This window comes from Triticum urartu, chromosome 7, assembly GCF_003073215.2.
Source record: "Triticum urartu cultivar G1812 chromosome 7, Tu2.1, whole genome shotgun sequence".
In the NCBI taxonomy this organism is placed as follows: Eukaryota; Viridiplantae; Streptophyta; class Magnoliopsida; order Poales; family Poaceae; genus Triticum; species Triticum urartu.
In genome coordinates, this window is record NC_053028.1 from 339,425,551 (window position 1) to 339,450,931 (window position 25,381).

A 25,381-nucleotide genomic window follows, 5' to 3' on the forward strand; every position below is an offset into this window, starting at 1 on the left:
GAGGAGCCAGAACGCGAAGTGACCTCAAGAACGCGAAGCGGTGCCAGACGAAGACGAGCCGGGGGCTCTCAAGCGTCTCCTGGCCCCAGCCCGAATTGGGGACAACAGGCGAAGTTGGCTCCGATAGCAGGGGGCTGGGCACCCCTGCATCCACATACAGCCACCGCTCGCAGAACCCAGCCGCGGGCAGAGGGAGCTTGAAGTCAATCCCCGAGGTCGCTGTCTCAGACGCGGCAACGAAGCTCACGCACGCCCAGCATTGGGTAGGGTCGACAAGGCGCAGCGAGAAGAAGTGGCGCAGCAAGGCAACCGAAGGAAGGATGCCCATCATAGCCTCGCAAACAAAGGCAAAGACCGAAAGGAGGGTGATGGATTCAGGACCCAGATGCATCATGTGGATCTGATAGTGGGAAAGCACGGCATTGAAGAAATCAGAAAAGGGAAGAACCAGACCCGCCCACAGGGCATCGGCAAAATATGGGTCCTCGGTGACTATCCTGTCGATGGAGAAGTGGGACGCGGGCCAGGCCGTCGTCCTCCCGCATTCGTTGAAGATAGTGGCCAGAGCCGAGCTGACCTTGCCCAAGGCCTCGGCGGGGGCCACCAACGGCGGCGGGCAAGGCGGAGGCACGGGTTTCTTCCCTCTTCCCTTCTTCGTCGGAGCCATGGCGATGGGAAGGGGGGGGGGAAGGTTCGAGATTGGGTTGGAGACGGAAGCTGGAGTTCGAGCGGAGGAAGGTCAGAGGGCACTCGAGCAACAGAAAGGGGAGCGGCTGTGTACGACTATGAGTCCGCCTAGCAAGGCGCCAAATAAGGGGGGCGTGGGGGAATAGTGCCGCCCACGCCCAATCAACCGCCACGCGGCGCCCAAGACCGTAGGTTGTTAGGGCCCGCGGCGCTTCGCCCTGGTCCTTTCGCCTCCCTGCACGGCCAAGTCCGGGCGCGCCTTGGGCTCGGGGGCTACTGTCGGCTTTCTGGGAACGGGGGTCCCCAGACTTGCCTGCCTGCGGCTGCGGCGTGGCTCAAAGGGGGCCCAACACGGCCCATCTTCATCAACACAACCCCAAGACCCTCGCGAGGGGCCAAGCCTCGCGGGGCGGACGACACAAAGCTTCCTCAGGCACGGCCACATCAGGCTGGCTCGCGAGGAGGCGGAGAGATCAAGGCGGGATACCTCACGAGGTGCCCGTGACGAAAGCCATGACGACCAAGGGCGCCAGGCGGGCGCCAGCCCGCGTAGTGTCCTCTTTTCCTCTTTGGTGCAAAGGGAGCAAGCGCGGGCAAGAGCATCAAGCAAAGGCACCCGTTTCGATGCAACGAGACCAAGACCAGTCCAACGGCAGGAAGGAAGTCATTGTGGAGCCCAAGCCAGCGTCACCACCAGAGCCTTTGGCAGGCGAGGACCAACTTTAGTCAGGATAAGTGTACCAGATGTTCCCCTTCAAAATGGCCAATTGTTGGCGCCCTTCCCGCTCAATATTTGGGAAGAGGCCCAGGGCCTTTGCCTGTAAATAGGACTAGCCACCCACAGAGAGAAGGGGGCGGAAATCAGAGAGAGAATCAACAAGAGAGAGAGAGAGAAGGGTGACTGAACTCCCCCTAGCAGTTCATCCCTCCAACCAAGAACAGACCCTCGCGAGGCTGTTCTTCCCTGTAAATAGGACTAGCCACCCACAGAGAGAAGGGGTCGGAAATCAGAGAGAGAATCAAGAAGAGAGAGAGAGAAGGGTGACTGAACTCCCCCTAGCAGTTCATCCCCCCAACCAAGAACAGACCCTCGCGAGGCTGTTCTTCCTTGTATTGCTCATCATCATCAGCCCAAGAGGCAATCCACCACACCACACACTGGAGTAGGGTATTACACCACAACGGTGGCCCGAACCAGTATAAATCCCGTGTTTCTTGTGCTGTTCTTTCCTTAGCTTAGATCTTAGCGAGGCGGAGGGGTGCAGGTAGGTAGGAGGCGAAATCTCCGCGCGCACCCCAGTGTTCGAACCTCAAGGGTCTGCCGGAACCCTAAATCCGACAAAATTATTGGTCTTGCTTCAATTGTCGTGCCTCCTAATGATCCTTTAGAATAATATTTGCTAGACCATGCAAATGATACGTTTATGAATGAAAGAAGGGAAATACATGAAGTACCCTTTAATCAAGGACCTATTTTGAAACACAATTTGCCTATTTAAATCCTTGGGGATCCTCCTTCACCTAAGGGTGATCCCGTGTTTGAGCTTAAACAATTACCGAATACTTTGAAATATGCTTATCTTGATGAAAAGAAGATATATATCTTGTTATTATTAGTGCTAACCTTTCAGAGCATGAAGAAAAGAAATTATTGAAAACTCTGAAGAAGAACCATCCAGCTATTGGATATACTCTTGATGATCTTAAGGGCATTAGTCCCACTCTATGTCAGCACAAAATTAAATTGGAGAAAGATGCTAAACTAGTTGTTGATCATCAACGACGGTTAAATCCTAAGATGAAAGAAGTGGTAAGAAATGAAATACTAAAGATTCTATAGGCAGGTATAATTTATCCTATTGCTGATAGTCAATGGGTAAGTCATGTTCATTGTGTCCCTAAGAAGGTATGTATAACTGTTTTTCCTAATGATAAGCATGAATTGATTCCACAAAGAATTGTTACAAGTGATAGAATGGTAATTGATTTTCGTAAATTGAATAAATCTACTAGAAAAGATCATCACCCTCTACCTTTTACTGATCAAATGCTAGAAAGATTATCCAAACATACACATTTTTGCTTTGTAGATGGTTATTCTGGTTTCTCTCAAATACCTGTGTCAAAAGAGGATCAAGAGAAAACCACTTTTACTTGCCCTTTCAGTACCTTTGCTTATAGACGTATGCCTTTCGGTTTATGCAATGCACCTCCTACCTTTCAAAGATGTATGATTGCTATATTTTCTGATTTTTGTGAAAAGATTGTTGAGGTTTTCATGGATGATTTCTCTGTTTATGGAACTTCTTTTGATGATTTCTTAAGCAACCTTGACCGAGTTTTGCAGAGATGTGAAGAAACTAATCTTGTCTTGAATTGGGAGAAGTGCCACTTTATGGTTAATGAAGGTATTGTCTTGGGGCATAAAGTTTCTGAAAGAGGTATTGAAGTTGATAAAGCTAAAGTAGATGCTATTGAAAAGATGTCGTGTCCTAAAGATATCAAAGGTATAAAAAGTTTCCTTGGTCATGCTGGTTTCTATAGGAGGTTTATTAAAGACTTCTCTAAAATTTCTAGGCCTCTCACTAATCTCTTACAAAAAGATGTTCCTTTTGTTTTTGTTGATAATTGTGTAGAAGCATTTCAAATACTTAAGAAAGCCTTGATTTCTGCACCTATTGTTCAGCCACCTGATTGGAATTTACCCTTTGAAATTATGTGTGATGCTAGTGATTATGTTGTTGGTGTTGTTCTAGGACAAACAGTTGATAAGAAATTAAATGTTATTCAGTATGCTAGTAAAACTCTAGACAATGCCCAGGGAAATTATGCTACTACTGAAAAGGAATTTTTAGCAGATGTATTTGCATGTGATAAGTTTAGACCTTATATTGTTGACTCCATAGTAACTGTTCACACTGGTCACGCCACTATTAAATATCTTATGGAAAAGAAAGATGCTAAACCTAGACTTATTAGATGGATTCTCTTGCTACAAGAATTTGATTTGCATATTATTGATAGAAATGGAGTTGAGAACCCCGTTGCAGACCAACTTGTCTTGGTTATAAAATGTTCTTGATGACCCACTGCCTATTGATGATAGCTTTCCTAATGAACAATTAAATGTCATAAATGCCTCTCATAATACTCCATGGTATGCTGATTATGCTAACTATATTGTTGCTAAATTTATACCACCTAGTTTCACCTACTAGCAAAATAAAAAGGTTTTCTATGATTTAAGACATTACTTGTGGGATGACCCACACCTTCATAAAGAAGGAGTAGATGGTGTTATTAGACGTTGTGTACCTCAGCATGAACAAGAAAAGATCCTACGCAATTGTCACTCCGAGTCTTACGGAGGACACCACACTGGATATAGACTTTTAGGGTTTAGCCATTACGATCTCGTGGTAGATCAACTCTTGTAATACTCATATTCATTAAGATCAATCAAGAAGGAAGTAGGGTATTACCTCCATAGAGAGGGCCTGAACCTGGGTAAACATTGTGTCCCCTGTCTCCTGTTACCATCGACCTTAGACGCACAGTTCGGGACCCCCTACCCGAGATCCGCCGGTTTTGACACTAACATTGGTGCTTTCATTGAGAGTTCCGCTGTGACGTCGAAAGATTGGATTGATGGCTCGCCTTGTTCTCAAGGACAATGTCACCTCCGGAGGAGCACTGACCCCATGACAAACCCTCCGGCTGGGCGGCTTCATCATGACCGCCCTTTCGGCCGTTAGGCCGACGATGACTTCTCGGGTCATCAAAAATCCCCTCCATGTTGACTCCAAATACTCCAAGCAGATGGATCTGGCGGAGCTGTCATCTTTAAACGAGCTCCTAGATAACATCGCCGCCCTGGGGGTCGCCACAAACTATGATCGGATTGGGCTTAAACCCGACCAGAGAGAAATTAAAACTCCACCGATTACCCATCAATTAGCGGTAGTAGAGGAGAAATACGACAACTCTTCCTCTATATTGAGAACAAAATGTGTTCAGATCTCTGAGCTTGAAGAGCCAGACACCTTCCTGCAGAAATACATGCCTTGTCCTCCAAACATAGAACTGGACGACCAGCCCAAAAAATCAGTTGACATCCCGGAGCCCGAACTACTATGTTTGGAAGTTCTTCAAACTCCAGATCCTAAATTGGGTCAGGTTCGGATTTCAAACCACCCACCCACCCAGATATAAGCGCTCTCATGGGCATACGCCAGCAGTCTCAGGAATTGGTCCACCACTTCTGGGCCAGATTCCTCCATGTCAAAGATAAGATTGAAGATTACCGCACCGAAGACACGATCTCAGCGTTCCGCAATAATTGCACGGATGAAGGAATGCTCAACTCTATCAACCGTCGTCGCATATCATGCTTCGCAGACTTGGCAACCATAGTATACAAGTACTGCGCAATGGAAAGCGCCTGGAAAACTCAGGCAGCTCGCTGGGAACCGCCGGTTTCCACCCAACCCCTCGTTCAGGTGAAAAGGACGCACCCTCGTGGCACGCCCGGCCCGATGGTAAAGAAATATAAGCCCATTACGGGACACGAAACCGTTCTGGAGGGATGGCTCGATGGACCATGCAAGTTAAACGCAACACGAGATACTATATCAACCCACAGCCTTAGAGCATGTTGGATACTCCGGCAGGTGGCCAAGAGCGGCGATGATATCCTCACCAAAAACAACCCAGAGCAATATCCCCCAGAAGATGATGACGTCAGAGTATTGACGGTCTTCGAGACTTTTGCTTCAACCAGTAAGCGCAAAAGGGCACTCCGCGACCTCGCCGAAGTATGCCAAATCGCAGCAACAAACCTTTGGAACGACACGGCCATAACTTTCAATACCGATGACGAACCAAAATTCAGGACAGTCTGGGCACCGGCCGCCTTGGTCCTCACTCTGATCGTGGACTGCTTCTGGTTCACCAAGGTTCTCATGGACAGTGGCAGCGGACTAAACCTCATTTACGAGGATACACTCAGTAAAATCGAAATAGACAAGAGCCACATCGAGCAAAGTAGCATGACCTTCTGAGGAATTATTCCTAGTTGGGAGGCGCGATGCGCGGGAAAAATCACGCTCGATGTGGTATTCGGCACACCGGAGAACTATCGGACCGAAGAATTAACCTTCCAAGTGACTCCTTTCAACAGTGTATATCACGCCCTATTGGGGTGAGATGCATTTACACGCTTCCAAGCTATACCTCACTACGGGTATATGAAGGTCAAGATGTCCGGTCCCAACGACATAATCACTCTCGCCAGTGATCCAGGCATAGCACTCCATGCCAAAAATAAAACCGCATCTCTGGCCCTTGAGGCATTATCTGAAGCCCTAGTGGCCGAAGATTAACCGCATTACGCTCCACGGTGGATAGGGACAATGTAATCCTGGACAAACGACCCAAATCCACCTCCTTCAAACCAGCAGAAGAAATTGTCATATTCCAAGTCCATCCAACGGACCCCAAGAAGATAGCATCTATCGGGGCACAACTAGACCCAACGGTCGACACCATTCTACGGGAGTTTCTGCGCGAGAACTGGGATATATTCGCCTAGCACCCCTCAGATATGCTAGGAATCCCACGCAGATTGGCCGAACACATCCTCAATATATTGAAGGGATATAAACCGGTCAAGCAAACACTACAGCGCTTTTCCAAACCCAAACGTCAAGCTATGGGGGCGGAGCTAGCCAAGCTAATCGAGGCCAGATTCATTAGAGAAATAAAACACCCGTACTGGCTAGCAAACTTGGTGATGATGCCAAATAAGGATAAATCCTGGCGCCTGTGCGCCGATTTCAAGGACCTCAATAAGGCCTGCCCTAAGGATCCCTTCCCCCTCCCCCGCATCGACCTGATCATTGATGCTGCCATAGGACACGACTCACTGTGCTTCCTCGATGGATATTCCGGATACCATCAAATCAAAATGAAGGAGTCCGATCAAGCCGCAACAGCATTCATTACCCCATATGGGCCATTCTGCTTCAACACCATGCCCTTTGGGCTCAAAAACACCGGGGCCACCTACCAACGCATGATTCGAACATGCCTGGAGAAACAGATCGGCAAGACAGTTGAAGCATACATGGACGACATCGTCATTAAAAATAGGCACGTCGATTCACTAATAGACGATTTACGTCTCACATTCAACAACCTCCATGCATATGACATCAAGCTCAATCCGGAAAAGTGTGTTTTCGGTGTCCCTGCTGGAAAGCTGCTGGGCTTCATCGTTTCCAATAGAGGAATTGAAGCAAATCCAGCCAAAATCCGAGCTTTGTCACAATTGGCTACGCCAACGGACCTTAAACAGGTCCAAAAAATCGCAGGATGCGTGGCAACTCTAAGCTGCTTTATCTCCAGATTGGGAGAAAGGGCATTGGCACTATTTCGCCTCCTCCAGCGCACCGATCATTTCGAGTGGACGGATGAGGCAACAGCTGGACTGGAGGAAATAAAAACCCTTCTTGCGAGCAACCCAATCCTAGATGCGACGAACGTCGGCGAACCAATGTTATTATACATATCGGCAACGCACCAGGTGGTGAGCGCCGTGCTCGTCGTTGAGTGAGAGCAGGACGGAGACAAATTCCCGCTTCTGAAGCCGGTATACTACGTATCAGTGACGTGTCAAGAGAACATGTGCGGAGCTGGAGAGATAAGCCCGACAGGCCTTGCCGGGCAGCTAGTGATGTGACACTGAGCGGTGCATTAAATCCACCCTGCCAGCCCGCAGAGTTAGGTATGATAGCACTGTTTGCTATCATTTCAGTGGGTAATGACTGTTTTGACACTGTGGTGACCCCTTAATCTATAAAAGGAGGCCCATGGCATTCGTAGGAGGGGGTTAGAGGGTTGGAAACTAGACAAACCCAAGCCACCATACGCTTGTGGTCACCGTAGCCTTGAGGCAGGCCTTGCTGGGAAAGTGTACCACACACTACCATGTTCATTTCCACCATCAATCCACCAAAGCAGGAGTAGGGTCTTACGCCTCGCGGCGGCTCGAACCTGGGTAAATTGCTTGTGTGCTCTCTGCCATGCTGCTGCGCGCTAGTCTGCTCTTTGTGCAACGTGACGTCCCCTACCGAACCAGCAAGGGGCCGCCTGGTCCCATAGGTGGTCATGGATATCCCGCGACAACGCCGGTCCTCTTCGACAAGGCAGTGGTCTCTTCCTGCTGTTCCGCACTCCCGACGATCTTCGCCCTCAGTAGGTTGTGCTCGGCCAGGAGCTTCGCATTGCTCTCATTTAGTTGCCAGATGACGCTGGTAGCCTATTCAAAAGAGGCATTCATGTCGTCCTGCAACCTTGCCCAGCCGGAGATCTGATCCATCTGGTGATGGACGATCGCATGCATGTGCCTGTAAGAGTCCTTGCCTACCCGCGAGACATTTTCGCAGGCCGCCGCGGCATGGGAGGACATCTCTGCCACATTCACGATGCTGCGGGACATCTCTTCTGCTTCCGTGGCGCGGCCGTACCAGTCTGCTGCATCGACGACGTGACGGGACCTGCGTGCTACTTCGATGGTGTGGCGGGACCTTTGTGCTGCTACGGCCAAGCGGCAGGACATGCCAATTGCTTTCGTGGCGAGGCGGGACATCTCTCGTGCTTCCGCTTCCATGCTCCCATCTCCTTGGTGGCAATCTCTTGACCCAGAACTCACGCTAGCCATGGCAGACCGCACAAGGGAACGATGATGAATGACTTTTGTTTTTGTGGATGAGGAGTTGAGGAAATGTGTAGTCATCTTGGAGTGGGTAGTATATATAAACAAGTAACTATACACTCCTAAGTGTTGAAACCATTTAGGTTTGATTCGGTGTGAACAGGTTTTGCAATTAATATAGCATGGCAGTAATTGGAATGTTGATGGGGACACATTGCTCAAAATTTATTGACGGTTATAGTGCGGACCACTTCTCGGGAAGGCGTAACGTGGGCACGCCTTCTCGCCGCATACGTGGCGTTTGCACCATAGTGCACTGCAATAGGCAATGTGTCATAGCCCTAGCTCAGCCTATTTCTTTGCTTGATCATCGTGTCATCATTCTTAATATGCAAATGAATTTGAAATGGGACTGTTAAAACCCTAGCAGCAAATGAAATTCAACTAGGTCAAAATTAAATCTTCATGAAACCTAAAATTGCCATTCAAAAATGTTCATCATCTTTGTCTTGGGGCTAGAACCTCTGACAAAAATGGTTCACAGACAGGCATGGGGTGACTGGAATAAATTCTTGGCCTTATCTGATTTGGGCATTTAAATTTTATATATTATCTGAAATGTCCAAATATTCATGAACAGAATGTTTGCCGTTGGAAATAATTCCAAACAGTGGCCACTAGCAGGTCTTCATGGATTTTTGAAAATGCTCTTTGCATTTTTAATAATCCAAAACAATTACAGAAGAAAATAGAAATAGGAAAGAAAATTAGAAAAGAAGAGAGAGAGGACTAACCTGGGCTCACCTGGCGCCCCAGCTGGCCCAGCACTATTGCAGGCCCATCCCACACCGCCGGTCGTCGTCAAGCTGCCTGCAGGAGGACGCCGGTGTGTGCTCGGCCGCGCGCGCCACCTCCACCCTGCCCGGCTGCCCACTCGTCGCCCTGGACGCCTCCCGAGATGGCACACATCTCCCCTCGCCCCCTGCACCTCTCCCCTCTCTCCCAGGACCCATTCCCCCTCCTCTGCTCTCTTCTCGAATGGAGCTCGTCGATGCCGCTCGCCGTTGCCGTCGCCACCTAGCCCCCCTCGCCTAGCTAGTATTCCCAGCAGCTCTGCCACCTCGCACTACGCCTCTCCACAGAAGGAAGCCAGTCGGAGCACCCCATAATGCTGCCATTGTCGTCATCCCCTTCTTCGGCTGCTTTAGATCCCCCTCGCCACTCCGCTCAGCTCCGGCCTTCCCCGGTCCCACTTCGACGCCCACTGCAGCCACCGTGAGATTCTATGCTGTTTTACCCTCTTCCCTGTGACGTTTGCTAGCCCTAGCCGCCGTTTCGCCAATGATCGAAACCCGCCGCTGCCTGCACTCGCCGCCGCCGACGCTTCGGTGACCATTTGGTCTGGGGCGCGTGTCCAGTGAGCTCCATGCACCGCGTAGAGCATCTCCAGTGCTTCACCCCGCCCGTTTGCACAGCGCAACTGCGTTCCCGCGCACACCCGAACGCCCGCCGCCGCTGCCGAGCTCGTCGCTGACAGCTCCAGCCACCACACGCCCGTCTACCACCCCCATCCGAGGTGCACCGGCAAGAGCTCTGGAACGAGCCTAGCCACGCATCGAACAGGTCACCATAGCCCAATCCCAAGCACCGCCATCGCGTCTGACCCCGCCGACGTCAAGCCATCGGTGTGTTTGACCATGTTTGACTAGGGGTTTGTCCTCCCCTGGGTAGCTGACAAGTGGGCCCAGGCCCCTGCTAATTTTGGTTAACTGTTAATTAAACTTAATTAGCCTTGCTGATACTGACATGTGGGCCCTGGGCCTTAACTAATCTAGATTAGGATTAGAATAGTGCTAATTAACTTAGGTTAGTTAGTTAGACACTGACATATGGGTCCCACTTGTCAGGTTTGACCTGGTCCAACTCGTTGACCTGTTGACGTCACTCAGACGTCATGTTGATGCAGTAAAGGATTTTTTGCATTTAAAATAATTCACGAAATTCCAGAAAATAGCTAAAACTTCTAAAAATCATAGAAATTCAACCATAACTCTAAATGAAATAATTTATATATGAAAAATTATCAGAAAAATCCAATCTATCTATCTATACCTTTTTCATGCATGTTAGAACAACTTACAGCTGTTGTTTAGGACCAATCATATAAATGGCATTTGAATATTCACGTATGGAGTTTGAATTTGAATCTTGGATTCAAACCAACTCCATTTACCCCGTTGCTAGTTGCATTAGCTCAAATCACAGCATATTGACATGTGATGAACATGCATCATATTGGTGCATTGCATTGATTATGTTCTTCCTTGTTTGCCGGTATTTGTCCCCTCTCAGTAGACGTGGTTCCAACGATGAGTTCAATGACACCGATGAAGAGCTATACTATCTTCAGAAATTCCAGGCAAGCAAAACCCCCTTGTTCATTCCGATACAATCCCACTCTCTCAGTCCTGCTCTCTTTTACTGCATTAGGACAACAATGATTCAACTGTTACATGCTGCAGTAGTTGAACCCCTTTCCTCTGCATGACCTGTCATTGCCACAGTAAATATATGAAACCCACTAGCATGAGTAGGAGTTGTTTGAGCCCTGATGTGCCTACTCATTCATGCTTGTTTGTCATGCATGCTACTACTTAGAGTTGAGTCAGGTCTGATTTATCGGGGATGAATTGGAATGTGGTGAACATGTCCTACTGTTGAGAGCTAAGTGTGTGAACACGATTTGGTAAAGGTAGCGGTGAGAGGACATGTAGGAGTACATGGTGGGTTGTCTCATTGAAGCCATCCTCAGGAACTGAGTTCTGTGTTTGTGATCCATGAACAGCTACGACCACACATTGGGCCCTGAAATATGACCCCGCTCGACTTATTAACCGCCCTATCCTCTGTCCAGGAGTTGCAAGTAGTTTCTGGTGTTTGTAGTATGCTAGAGGCCGTGCGCAGCGCTGACCCGAGGGGTGGGCTATGATGTGGTAGGCACGTGGCCCGGTGTACCGCGTCGCCTGTTCGGTGCCTCGGGAACCCTGCACACATCGTTCGGGGCCATAAGTGGAAACCTCGGTCGGACTCCCTTCGGATGGAACCTCAATAGGCGATAAACCTGGACTAGGGACTTGTGTGGTTAGTCAGGTCGTGGTCTACACCCACGTCGGCTTTCGCTTGAAGTCTGTCGAGCACATGTCGTGTGCAGACGCTAAGGGATGGAAACATGTGTGAAGAAGTACACCCCTACAGGGTTATAAATGATCTATTCGAATAGCCGCGTCCGCGGTAAAGGACTTCTGGATTGCCTATAAAATTCATAGACAAGTGAAAGTGGATACTCTAAAATGCGCAAGATAAGCGTGAGTACTATGGATGGCCTTCTCGTAGGGAGAGGGGAGTGGATCCATAGTGGTGTATTGATATGGTGAATATGTGGACTCGTGTGCGCCACCTCAAAAGAGTTACTTGCAGTTGTAGTTCAGGATAGCCACCGAGTCAAAGCTGGCTTGCTGCAGTTAAACTCCACCACCCGCTTTGTTGATACTGATGCATATGTAACTAGATCTGATGTAAGTCTTGCTGGGTACATTTGTACTCACGTTTGCTTAATTTATGTTTTTGCAGAGAGGCTTCAGTCTCGCTAGTTCTTCCACATGGACTTCGACGTTTAGCTTGTTACCTCAGCTACGATCTTCTGCCCTTGGCAGGGTCTTGTAGATTGTTAGGCTCCATCAAGCCTTCTTGCTTTATAGTTTTCTATACTTAGACAAGTTAAACTTCCACATGTGCTTATTGCTTGTATGACTTGAATGCTGGGTCATCAGACCCATGTTTGTAATATTTGGCTCCTCGGAGCCTAATGAATAAATACTTTGAGTCATAGAGTTTTGTTGTGATGCCATGTTGTATTTGCACATATCGAGCATATTGTGTGTATGTTATTGAAATGCTTGGTATGTGTGGGATCCGACAACCTAGTTTTTTATCCTTGGTAGGCTCTCTTACCGGGAAATGTCTCCTAGTGCTTCCACTGAGCCATGGTAGCTTGCTACTGCTCCGGAACACTTTGGCTGGCCGGCATGTGTCCTTCTTCGTTCCTGTGTCTGTTCCTTCGGGGAAATGTCACGTGGTATCTACCGGAGTCCTGTTAGCCTGCTACAGCCCGGATTCTCTGGATTTCTGTTAGCCCAGCTGCTACAGCCTGGATTCACTCGCTGATGACCGACACGTTCATTGCTGGGTCATGTATGCCGGTCCCTATAAGTTAGTGCCACTCTGGGTTTACGAATAGTCATGTCGGCCCGGGTTCTTTGTCATATGGATGCTAGAGACACTATCATATACGTGAGACGAAAGGCGCAAATGGTCCCAGGCCAGGTAAGGTGGTACCCGTGGGAATACCGTGTGACTTAGGATCGGTGTGAATTAGGATCGGGGTCCTGACACAATGTCAGCACACGTCTTGTTCCAACAACCATGCGCGCTCGTTATTACCATCGCGCATGATTCTTTTAATTAGAATGTCTGTGCCCGTCTAGCGCACACACGTTGATCTATCTAACTGTTTCTGTTTGTTGTGGCTAATCGCAAACAGTTCATCCATGTGAAGTGTATGCCATCAATCGCAGACACCTTGATCTGGCTGACCCGTTTCTGTTCTGTTGCCTAATCGCAAACAATTAATCCTTCTGAAGCGTATTCCCTTAATCACACACACCTTTATCTAGATGCCCGTTTCTATTGTTCCTCCTCATCACAAACAGTTCATCCGAGGAACCGTATGCTGTATATCGCACACGCCTTCATCTGGTTGCCCGTTTCTTTTGTTCTGCCTCATCGCAAACAGTTCATTGAACTGAACCATATGCCCTGCATCGCACACACAATTAAAATCAGAACCGTGTTTGATGCTTCTGTCATCGCAAACGTTTTGCACCTTTTTTGATGGTTCTTGTACATCACCATTTGCGATTATTGCATCACACACAATTTCGTCAAAGGGTCTTTGATCGTAGTGTCGCGTTAGCAACAACCTGCAGTAGTGTCTCTACCTGGTGCTTTCTATAAGAGGATGATGACTCAGCAATAAAAGTAAATAGATAGCCCTTCGCAGAGGGAAGAAGAGATTTGCAGAGGTGCGAGATCTTAGGCTTTTGAAACAGAGATGAATATAATTTTGAGCGGTATGCTTTCATTGTCAACATAAAAACCAAGAGATCTTGGTATCTTCCATGCTAGATACATTATAGGCGATTCCCAAACAGAATGGTAAAGTTTTTACTCCCCCTCCACCAACAAGCACACTCCACGGCTGGCCCGAAACAACGGGTACCGTCCATACAAACAACAGTCCTGGGGGAGTTTGTTTTGAAATTATATTTGGATTTGATTTGAGCATGGACCCGAATACCAGCCACTTTCTCATGAATGACAAGTGAATCAACACTGTTCTTGAGAATAAACCACCTAGCATGGAAGATACTGACAGCCCCTAGTCGCTACATGAATGATCAGGCATACAAAATAGATTATTATTTGATGGTTTAGAGTTTGGCACATGCAAATTTACTTGGAACGGTAGGTAAATACCGTATATAGGTACGTATGGTGGACTCATATGGAACAACTTTGGGTTTATGGAAGTGGATGCACAAGTAGTTTTCCCGCTTAGTACGAGTGAAGGCTAGCAAAATATTGAGGTGCGACCAACTAGAGAGCTACAATAGTCATAAACATGCATTGAGATTAACCAACATTGAGTGCAAGCATGAGTAGGATATAAATCACCATGAACATAAATATCGAGGAGGCTATGTTGATTTTGTTTCAACTACATGCGTAAACATGTGCCAAGTCAAGCCACTCGAATCATCCAAAGGAGGATACCATCCTATCATACTACATCACAACCATTTTAAAAGCATGTTGGCACGCAAGGTAAACTATTATGAAATCCTAACTAATTAAGCATGGCATGAGTAACTATAATCTCTAATTGTCATTGCAAACATGTTTCGTTCATAATGGACTGAATCAATAACAATGAACTAATCGTATTTACAAAACATTATAGGTCAAGTTCATACCATCTTTTCTTCATCTCAGTCATTTCATCATATATCGTCATTATTGCCTTTCACTTGCACGACCGAATGGTGTGAATAATAATAAGAGTGCATGTGCATTGGACAAAGCCGGAATCTGCAAACATTTATTAGAAGTAGAAGACAAGGTAATATGGGCTCTTTGTTAGATCAACAATAATGCATATGAGAGCCGCTCAACATTTTCATCGTGGTCTGCTCCTTATGACCCAAAGAAAGGAAAAAAGAATTTCAAAGAAACACACTGAAATATTTTCGGAGTTTTTGTTTTTCTTAACAAAGTAAAACAAGAACGAGAAAAACTATTTACACGGGAAAGCTCCCAACAAGAAAAAAGAAGAACGAGAAATCTTTTTGGGTTTTCTTTTAATAGTACTACTAAATAAACATGGAAAGATGCTACACCTATTTTTTGGATTTTCTCAAAGTTTTTCACTGGACGAGCTCGGCAGCGGCGGCGGGCGTTCGGGTGTGCGCGGGAACGCAGTTGCGCTGTGCAAACGGGCGGGGTGAAGCACTGGAGATGCTCTACGCGGTGCATGGAGCTCACTGGACACGCGCCCCAGACCAAATGGTCACCGAAGCGTCGGCGGCGGCGAGTGCAGGCAGCGGCGGGTTTCGATCATTGGCGAAACGGCGGCTAGGGCTAGCAAACGTCACAGGGAAGAGGGTAAAACAGCATAGAATCTCACGGTGGCTGCAGTGGGCGTCGAAGTGGGACCGGGGAAGGCCGGAGCTGAGCGGAGTGGCGAGGGGGATCTAAAGCAGCCGAAGAAGGGGATGACGACAATGGCAGCATGATGGGGTGCTCCGACTGGCTTCCTTCTGTGGAGAGGCGTAGTGCGAGGTGGCAGAGCTGCTGGGAATACTAGCTAGGCGAGGGGGGCTAGGTGGCGACGGCAACGGCGAGCGGCATCGACGAGCTCCATTCGAGAAGAGAGCAGAGGAGGGGGAATGGGTCCTGGGAGAGAGGGGAGAGGTGCAGGGGGCGAGGGGAGATGTGTGCCATCTCGGGAGGCGTCCAGGGCGACGAGTGGGCAGCCGGGCAGGGTGGAGGTGGCGCGCGCGGCGAGCACACACCCGGCGTCCTCCTGGCAGCAGCTTGACGACGACGGCGGTGTGGGATGGGCCTGCAATAGTGCTGGGCCAGCTGGGGCGCCAGGTGAGCCCAGGTTAGTCCTTCTCTCTCTTTCTTTTCTAATTCTTTCTATTTTCTATTTTCTGTAATTGTTTTGGATTTATTAAAAATGCAAGAGCATTTTCAAAAATCATGAGACTGCTAGTGGCCACTGTTTGGATTATTTCCAACGGCAAACATTTCTGTTCATGAATATTTGGACATTTCAGATAATATATAAAATTTAAATGCCCAAATGCAGATAAGGCAAGATTTAATTCAGTCACCCAATGCTGTCTGTGAACCATTTTTGTCAGAGGTTCTAGCCCAAGACAAAGATGATGAACATTTTTGAATGGCAATTTAGGTTCATTGAAAAGATTTAATTTTGACCCTAGTTGAATTTCATTTGCTGCTAGGGTTTAACAGTCCCCATTTCAAATTCATTTGCATATTAAGAATGATGACACGATGATCAAGCAAAGACAATAGGGGCTGAGCTAGGGCTATGACACATTGCCTATTGCAGTGCACCCTATGGTGCAAACGCCACGTATGCGGCCGAGAAGGCGTGCCCACGTTACGCCTTCCGAGAATAGTGTCGCACTTATAACCGTCAATAAATTTTGAGCATGTGTCCCATCACATTCCAAATTACTGCCATGCTATATTTAATTGCAAACCTGTTCACACCGATCAAAACCTAAATGGTTTCACACTTAGGAGTGTATTAGTACTTGTTTATATATACTACCACTCCAAGATGACTACACATTCCTCCTCAACTCCTCATCCACAAAAACAAACAAGTCATTCATCATCGTTCCCTTGCGTCTGCCATGGCTAGCGTGAGTTCTGGGTCAAGAGATTGCCACCAAGGAGATGGGAGCATGGAAGCGGAAGCACGAGAGATGTCCCGCCTCGCCACGAAAGCAATTGGCATGTCCTGCCGCTTGGCCGTAGCAGCACAAAGGTCCCGCCACACCATCGAAGTAGCACGCAGGTCCCGTCACGTCGTCGATGCAGCAGACTGGTACGGCCGCGCCACGGAAGCAGAAGAGATGTCCCGCAGCATCGTGAATGTGGCAGAGATGTCCTCCCATGCCGCGGCGGCCTGCGAAAATGTCTCGCGGGTAGGCAAGGACTCTTACAGGCACATGCATGCGATCGTCCATCACCAGATGGATCAGATCTCCGGCTGGGCAAGGTTGCAGGACGACATGAATGCCTCTTTTGAATAGGCTACCAGCGTCATCTGGCAACTAAATGAGAGCAATGCGAAGCTCCTGGCCGAGCACAACCTACTGAGGGCGAAGATCGTCGGGAGTGCGGAACAGCAGGAAGAGACCACTGCCTTGTCGAAGAGGACCGGCGTTGTCGCGGGATATCCATGACCACCTATGGGACCAGGCGGCCCCTTGCTGGTTCGGTAGGGGACGTCACGTTGCACAAAGAGCAGACTAGCGCGCAGCAGCATGGCAGAGAGCACACAAGCAATTTACCCAGGTTCGAGCCGCCGCGAGGCGTAAGACCCTACTCCTGCTTTGGTGGATTGATGGTGGAAATGAACATGGTAGTGTGTGGTACACTTTCCCAGCAAGGCCTGCCTCAAGGCTACGGTGACCACAAGCGTATGGTGGCTTGGGTTTGTCTAGTTTCCAACCCTCTAACCCCCTCCTACGAATGCCATGGGCCTCCTTTTATAGATTAAGGGGTCACCACAGTGTCAAAACAGTCATTACCCACTGAAATGATAGCAAACAGTGCTATCATACCTAACTCTGCGGGCTGGCAGGGTGGATTTAATGCACCGCTCAGTGTCACATCACTAGCTGCCCGGCAAGGCCTGTCGGGCTTATCTCTCCAGCTCCGCACATGTTCTCTTGACACGTCACTGGACGGCAAGGCCTGTGGGTTTCTTCTATAGGAGTTGGCTGCCATGTGGCAGATGCTGCCACTTAATCACCTTGCGGCTTGGCACCGCACTGATTGACGACGTGGGTCGTACTTGCGCGGTTGGCAGGGTGGTTTGGTCGTACCCACTGAAATGATTGCTTGCTTCTGGTTGTGGCCTGGCCCCTTGCCGGGCTCGCCTGCCCGGCGAGGGAGGCCCTTCTCTTGTCGATATCATGTTCCTTTGGCTCGATCTTAATCTCTCTGAGCTGCATGTTGATTCTTCAAATATCTTGGTTCTTCAACCTCTATCTTAAGCTGGTGCTCCAATCTTGATCTTGTGCATGTGCATAGTGGGGCAACATATGCGGGGTCTGTTGCACCGACAAAACCCCCGGGCCTGCCCCAATCGTGCTGCGGAACGCCGGCAGGGTAGGGCCTAATAAGTGCACAGGCAGGGCTGCTGAAGGGGTTGGCCCCTTTGAAGTTTTCTGTTGCTGCTTCATTAGTCTTGATCTTGGGGCGGTTTCCGATTCCCCCGTGCGTGGTGTAAAGCCAACAGTGGTGGGGCCGCGGCAGTGATAGCCCATGAATGACTTTAACGCACATGGTAGAAACCGCCAAATTACTCTTCCCACAACATGCTCTTATCCTCAGCCACATATGCCGCATGCATAGCGTAGGTAGGTAACGGAGGCGCATGCTACGAAAGAGCATCTTGAAGTGGGTCCATCCATCTTGAATTGGCGAAGGAGGGTGGTGTTTGCCTGTTGATGGAGCAGCTGCCCTTCCCCGCCCGGCCTATAAAAGGAGGGGCGGAAGAGGGCGAAGTCGTCCACCTCTGCATCCCTCTCCCCCTTATTTCTTGGTTATCTGCATCTTTTGGAAATGCTGAAGGAGGGGCCCGGGGCCAGCCCCCGGCCTTCTGTTAGGGGCAATTGTTGCTTCATGTTGGTGATGACGCTTGGGGAGTGAGCTTGGTCCTTGGTACGGTGAACTTCTTGGTCTCTTTGAAGATCGGCCGGGAGGCAGGGTTGGAGATCACTGGTAATCCCAGCATTGCCCCTCCCGGAGGCCTTGGGGCCGTTGTCGACGAGGCGCGCGCCTTTCGGTTGGCTGGGGCGATGGTAGCGGCGTATACCCATTGCGGGTGATGCCGCTACCATCTCCGCCCCTTCCCCCTTTTCCTCCTCTCCTCTTTCCGTTCGGGGAGGGGTGATGGGCCTTGCTCGTCACCTTGCGCAGCTCCTGGGTGCACATCGGCCGCGGACCATGGTGGATAACTGCTCCGCCGGTCCCTTCGTCGTTGTCCTTCCCCAATCTCTTATTTTATTCTCATTTCCCTCGGGTTTAATCATCCTGGGAAAAGGAGCAGAGGAAGGAAAAGAGGGGTTATAGGGTTTTTATCTTTTTTCAATCTTAAATCTGCTGGCAATTGCCAAATTTTAATTCAAATAATGTAATCTCGCAAGTCCATGTTCGTGTTCTGTAATGCTTGTACTTGTATTTGCATGTCAATGAAAGAGATAAACCTTGCCGAGAACTTGTGCATGTATATGTCCATGCAGAGGTGGGATGCCTCTTTACTGTAATTAAACGAGTTTTCCCAGCAGGATACCCTGCCGGCACCCTTTTTATCTGCCGGAGAACCATGTCTGCTGGGGAACAGACTGAGGCGCTAGCCCCCCACCCACTCCCTTTTCACCAAGGGCCACTACGACCGTCCAGGCCAAAGCAATGCTCAAGCCAAGGATGGGAGCACCCTAGTTTCAAGAGAGTGGCGAGGTTTCTCTATGCACAAGTGATAGCTTACAGAACACTAACAGACAAGAGGTAAACTTATCTGTTTGGCTTGCTGGGTATCGCCGTGCCGTGCAATCTTCTTGTCCCTTGTCGAAGCCAGGTACACGGCAAGAACCTACAACTTCATGCAGATGAGAATGAATGCAGGATGCAATCCTATCTATATGCATATGCAAATGCTCATGAAGTGCATATGCAATGATCTGGGTGTGCTTGTTCATGCATGCAATCTTAGTTGGGGGCCCCCTACAGCACTTCTTTATTTTCTCTTGCACGGGATCATCGCCCCGGCTTGACCAAGGGGTTACATGCAACTTCGACAATGCCATGTACAATGCATGGCTGCTGGGCCTGCCCAGCAGCCTCTGCGCCTTTTGTGTAGAACTTATGGAGATGCTCAATGTTCCATGAGTTTTGCAACGGCATGCCATCTCCGGACTCCAGACGGACTGCGCCAGGTCTGGAGACTCGTACTACCCAGTAAGGGCCTTCCCACTTTGGTGATAACTTGTGTGTACCCTTGACGGACTGAACGCGCCTAAGGACAAGGTCACCTTCCTCAAGACACCAGGCACGAACCAGGTGGCTGTGATAGCGAAGCAGGGCTTGCTGATAGCGTGCAGCACGCGTAGTGGCCCGAAGACGGTTCTCCTCAAGTAGCACGGCGTCGTCACGCCGGTGCTGATCTTGTGCTACTTCATCGTTGGCAAGCACCCGAGGAGACCCGTAAATGAGTTGTGTGGGGATAACTGCTTCTGCCCCGTAGACTTGAGAGAAGGGAGTCTACCTGGTAGCTTGATTAGGTGTTGTTCCGAGGGACCAGAGAACTACCGGCAGCTCCTCGATCCACCACATGTCGTGCTTTTGCAGCATATCGAAAGTCCTTGTCTTGAGTCCATGAAGCACTTTAGCGTTCGCCCTCTCAGCTTGTCCATTGCTCCGGGGGTGTGCCACAGAGGCAAATGAGATCTTTCATCCGAGGGTTTGAACAATATTGCATGAAGGCGTGGATCGTGAATTGGGTGCCGTTGTCAGTGATGATCCTTGCCGGAACTCCGAAATGACACACCAATTCTTTGAAGAACTTGATAGCTAACTAAGCAGTCACCTTCCTCATGGCAGTCATTTCCAGCCACTTTGTAAACTTGTCGATGGCAACGAACAAGAATTCAATGCCCTCGATTGCTTGGGGGAAGGGGCCGAGGATATCGAGCCCCCAGACCGAAAATGGCCATGACGGAGGGATTGTCTGAAGAGCTTGGGTAGGCAGGTGTGTTTTCTTGGAATGGAAATTACAGGCTTCACATGTCGTGACGAGCTCAACTGCGTCTCGGAGGGCTGTGGGCCAATAGAATCCTTGCTGGAATGCTTTCCCAACTAACGCCCTTGATCCAATGTGTGAGCCGCACATTCCTGTGTGAATCTCAGCCAGCAGTTCCTTTCCATCCTACCGGCAGACACACTTCAATTTCACACCATTGGGCCTCCTTCTATACAGATTGTCATCGACAAACTGATACATATTGGCCCTCCGGGCTACCTTCTCAGCTTCATCTGGGTCGTCGGGGAGTTCTCCGGTTTGGAGGAAGAGGACGATGTGCCTTGCCCAAGTTGGATCCTGAGGCTCGGCAACGAGGACTAGTGGCACCTCCTCGGCTGTGGGAGCACCAGCCTCGTTCACGGGGTCCATAGGCCCGGCTGGAGGGGGTGGTCCGGCAGGCTATGAGGAGTTGTTTCCGGCAGGGTCTCTCCTGGGAGTGGATGGCTCGATCGGGAGAGGCTTACCTTAGTCCAACTTTCTGCTTTTCTGGGCCATTGTGGTTGGTGATACAGAGGGTCGAGAGAGGTGGAGAATAAAAGTTCCTGGTTCCACAGGAAGCTTCTGCGCAGCGCACTTTGACATGTGATCAGCTATGCTGTTTTCCGCACGGGGTACGTGCTCTGTTTGCAACCCGTCAAAGCGCTCCTCTAACCTCCTTACTTCCTCAACGTATGCTTTCATAAATGGGCTTTGGTAATCCTTGTTGACTTGTCTCACCACCAACTGTGAATCTCCTCGAATGATCAGCTTCTTGATTCCCAATTCTGCTGCAATCCTGAGCCTGGCAAGGAGCCCTTCATACTCAGCTGTATTGTTGGTGGCTTCTTCCCGGGAAAAGTGCACTTGGATGACGTACTTCAAGTGCTCCCCGGAGGGGGCAATAAGAAGCACACCAGCTCCTGCACCTTGTAGGGAAAAAGCAACATCAAAATACATAATCCATTCTTGGGTGATTCCTTGCCGGGGAGAGCTGTTTCCATTGCTTCCTCATCAGGGGTTGGCATCCATTCTGCAATAAACTCTGCCAGCGCCCTGCTTTGAATGGTTGAAGTGCTCTCAAAACTTCAAACCCAAGCTGGATAACTCCAAAGCCCACTCCACTATTCTACTAGTAGCCTCAGGGTTTCAGAGTATCCTTTGCAACGGAAAACAAGTAACAACCATGATCTCATGGGCCTGGAAGTAGTGGCGCAGTTTCCTTAAGGCCATGACGAGGCCAAAGATCAACTTTTGCCCAACAGAGTACCTCGATCTAGCCCCTTGCAACAAGGAGCTAATGAAGTACTATAACATCCCATGTGTAACTTGCCATATTTGTATTCCAACTCTTGCCATTTTTGGCACTAAGTTATGATATTTCCTCGTTGTTGGGTTTCTATCTTCGTGTCGTTTTGTCTTTCTCATGCATCTCATATCATGTCATCATGTGCATCGCTTTTGCATACGTGTTCGTCTCATGCATCCGAGCATTTCCCCGTTGTCCGTTTTGCGTTCCAGCGCTCTTATGTCCTCCGGTGACCCCTTTTACCTCTTTTCATGTGCGGGTGTTAAAAATTTTAGGATTGGAATGAGACTTGCCAAGTGGCCTTGGTTTACTACCGGTAGACCGCCTATCAACTTTCGTGCCATTTGGACTTCGTTTGATACTCCAACGGTTAACCGAGGGACCGTAAAGGCCTCGTGTGTGTTGCAGCTCAACACCCCTCCAAAGTGCCCAAAACCCACCAAAACCCCCTCCATAATCTAGGTCATTCGATCGCGATCGCGTGGCCGCAAACCGTGCTCAATTTGGAGCCTCCTAGCTCCCTCTACCTATAAATATAGACCCCCCCTCGAAAATCCCGGATCTCTTCCTCCCCAAACCCTAAAAATCCACTCCTCTCGCCGCCGGACGTGTCCGATCGGGCCGGACATGTCCGCCCCGCTCCCCCCGACGAACCAGGCGCCACCACGTTTCCTGGCGGCCGCCCCCGCGCCGCCGGCCCGCCTGGCCCGTGGCCGGCCCTCCCCGCCGCCCGCGCGCCGCTCCACGCCGCCCCACTCGGCCTCGACTCCGGCCGCCGCCCGCCATCGCCGACTGCTCCGGCCGCCGCACCACCGCCGCCTCGCCGTCCAGCCGCGGCCACCGCCACCTCGTCGCCCCTCGCCGCCTCGCGCCGCCCCGGCGACGACTCCGGCCAGCCTCCTCCTCTCCTCCGGCAGGTCCCCGGCGAGCTCCGACGTCAATTTCGGCGAGATCCGCCGCCACCTCGGTTCGCGTGCCCGGACGAAACCTAGATCTGGATCTAGTCGGTTGACTTTTTCCCTCACCCGCAGTATTTTTAGCGTTTTTCATCGCATCATAACTCTGCATCCGTGGCTCCGTTTTGGGCGTGTAGCATATCAAATTGTTCGCCTCGATGAGTACTTCATTTCATTCCATTGCATCATGTTCATTTGAGCTCATCTTGATGCCCTAAATGCTGTTGCAAGAGTGCTATGCATTGTTAGTTTCAGATTCTTATCAGTAATTGCACATTTGTCATTTTTGCCATGATTGATGTGTGCCTCCTATGAACTTGAGCCCTGCATGTGTTTTGAAGTATGCCATGTCATCTTTACAGGGGTGTATGCCATGTATTTTTTTGATCTATGTGTTGACTAGCACAAGCATGCAAAGTAGCTCTCGTAATGTTGCTGATTTCAGGGACTTAAAATCTGTCTTTGCCCTGTTAATATTTTTAGGCCATGTATTCTTGTTGCTACAGAGTGATCCATGCCTCTTTTGAGCATGTTCAGTAAGGATCATTTTGAGATATTGTGCTGCTCTATCCATCCATGTCTTTGTTTGCAATTATAGAGCACCCTAGCTTGACTCAATCGAGCTCTACTTTTGCTATAAAATGTTCCTGGAAGATTGTTTACATGTTAAGCAATTTTGCCGAGGTTGTTGTATTTGATCCATGCATGCTATGAGGTTGTTCTTGCCATGTTTAGCTTCTATGCCATGTATACTTGCTGGCTGTATGCTTAGTTTGCCATGCAATGCCTTGTGTTGAGTGCATCGAGCTCGTAAACATGCCTACGTGAATCTGTTTTGCCATGTTCCAGTTTTCTTCCAAGTCTGAATCTGTTAACGAAAGTTGCTATGTTCACATGGTTGCCATTTTTTTTCTGATCCCTTTTGGCTTATGGTCAGTAAGGGACTTTTGTTGTATGCTTTGAGTAGCTTCATGCCATGCCTTGCTTTGCCATGATATGTTCCTGTAGCATGTTATTATCTTGCTCTAAACATTGCTTCCTGATGTAAATTCCTGACATGTTGTTATTTTCACTAAGTCTGTAACCTGATATCTTTTGCACTTTTGCCATGCTTGTTTTAACCTAATATAGAGTGAATTAGCCGTAGCTCAGTGTTCATATTTTGTCAAGCATCTTGAGTGGATCACTGCCATGTGATTTTTTGCTATGTTAGAGTGCAGTAGCTTGTTGTTCTTGATGCATTTAGATGGCCTCGTGTTGTTAATCGCAGATCGGTGCCATATTTGTTTTGCTTGCTATTTGCAAACCGTGCATCCGATTCCGGTGATCTTTACATCGATTTCGACCGAAATCAACTCATCTTTCTAGTGGCACTCTTGGTTTTCCAAGTTGAGGCCAGGTTCAACCTTTCCTTTCCGAAACATGCATATGCATCGCATATCACGTCTCGCATGTCATGCCATGTTTTGCATCATGTTGCTTGTGCATTGCACGTGGTTGATTGTGTCTCCCTTTGCTTGTATTCTTGCTTTGGGTAGAGCCGGTAGACGAGTACGTGATCGAGGAACCAGTTGAGTATGCTTACGTGGATCAAGCTAACGTCAACTTAGAGAACTTTGCAGGCAAGATGACCATACCCTCGAAATCACTTCTATGTTTGCTTGCTAGATGCTCGCTCTTTTGCTATGCCTATGCTACGATACCTACCACTTGCTTACCATGCCTCCCATATTGCCATGTCAAACCTCTAACCCACCTTGTCCTAGCAAACCGTTGTTTGGCTATGTTACCGCTTTGCTCAGCCCCTCTTATAGCGTTGTTAGTTGTAGGTGAAGATTGGAGTTTGTTCCTTGTTGGAACATGTTTATTGTTGGGATATCATTATTATATCTTGTCTATCTTAATGAATCTATATACTTGGTAAAGGGTGGAAGGCTCGGCCTTATGCCTGGTGTTTTGTTCTACTCTTACCGCCCTAGTTTCCGTCATACCGGTGTTATGTTCCTTGATTTTATGTTCCTTACACGGTTGGGTCATAATGGGAACCCCTTGATAGTTCGCCTTGAATAAAACTTCTCCAGCAATGCCCAACCTTGGTTTTACCATTCGCCACCTAGCCTTTTCCCTTGGGTTTCGCGGACTCAAGGGTCATCTTTATTTTAAACCCCCGGGCCAGTGCTCCTCTGAGTGTTGGTCCAAACTGAGCTGCCCACGGGGACACCTCGGGGAAACTTGAGGGTTGGTTTTACTCGTAGCTAGTCTCATCCGTTGTGACCTGAGAACGAGATATGTACAGATCCTATCGGGATTTGTCGGCACATTCGGGTGGCTTTGCTGGTTTAGTTTTACCATTGTCGAGATGTCTTGTAATCGGGATTCCAAGTCTGATCGGATTGTCTTGGGAGAAGGAATATCCTTCATTGACCGTGAGAGCTTGTGATGGGCTAAGTTGGGACACCCCTGCAGGGATTTGAACTTTCGAAAGCCGTGCCCGC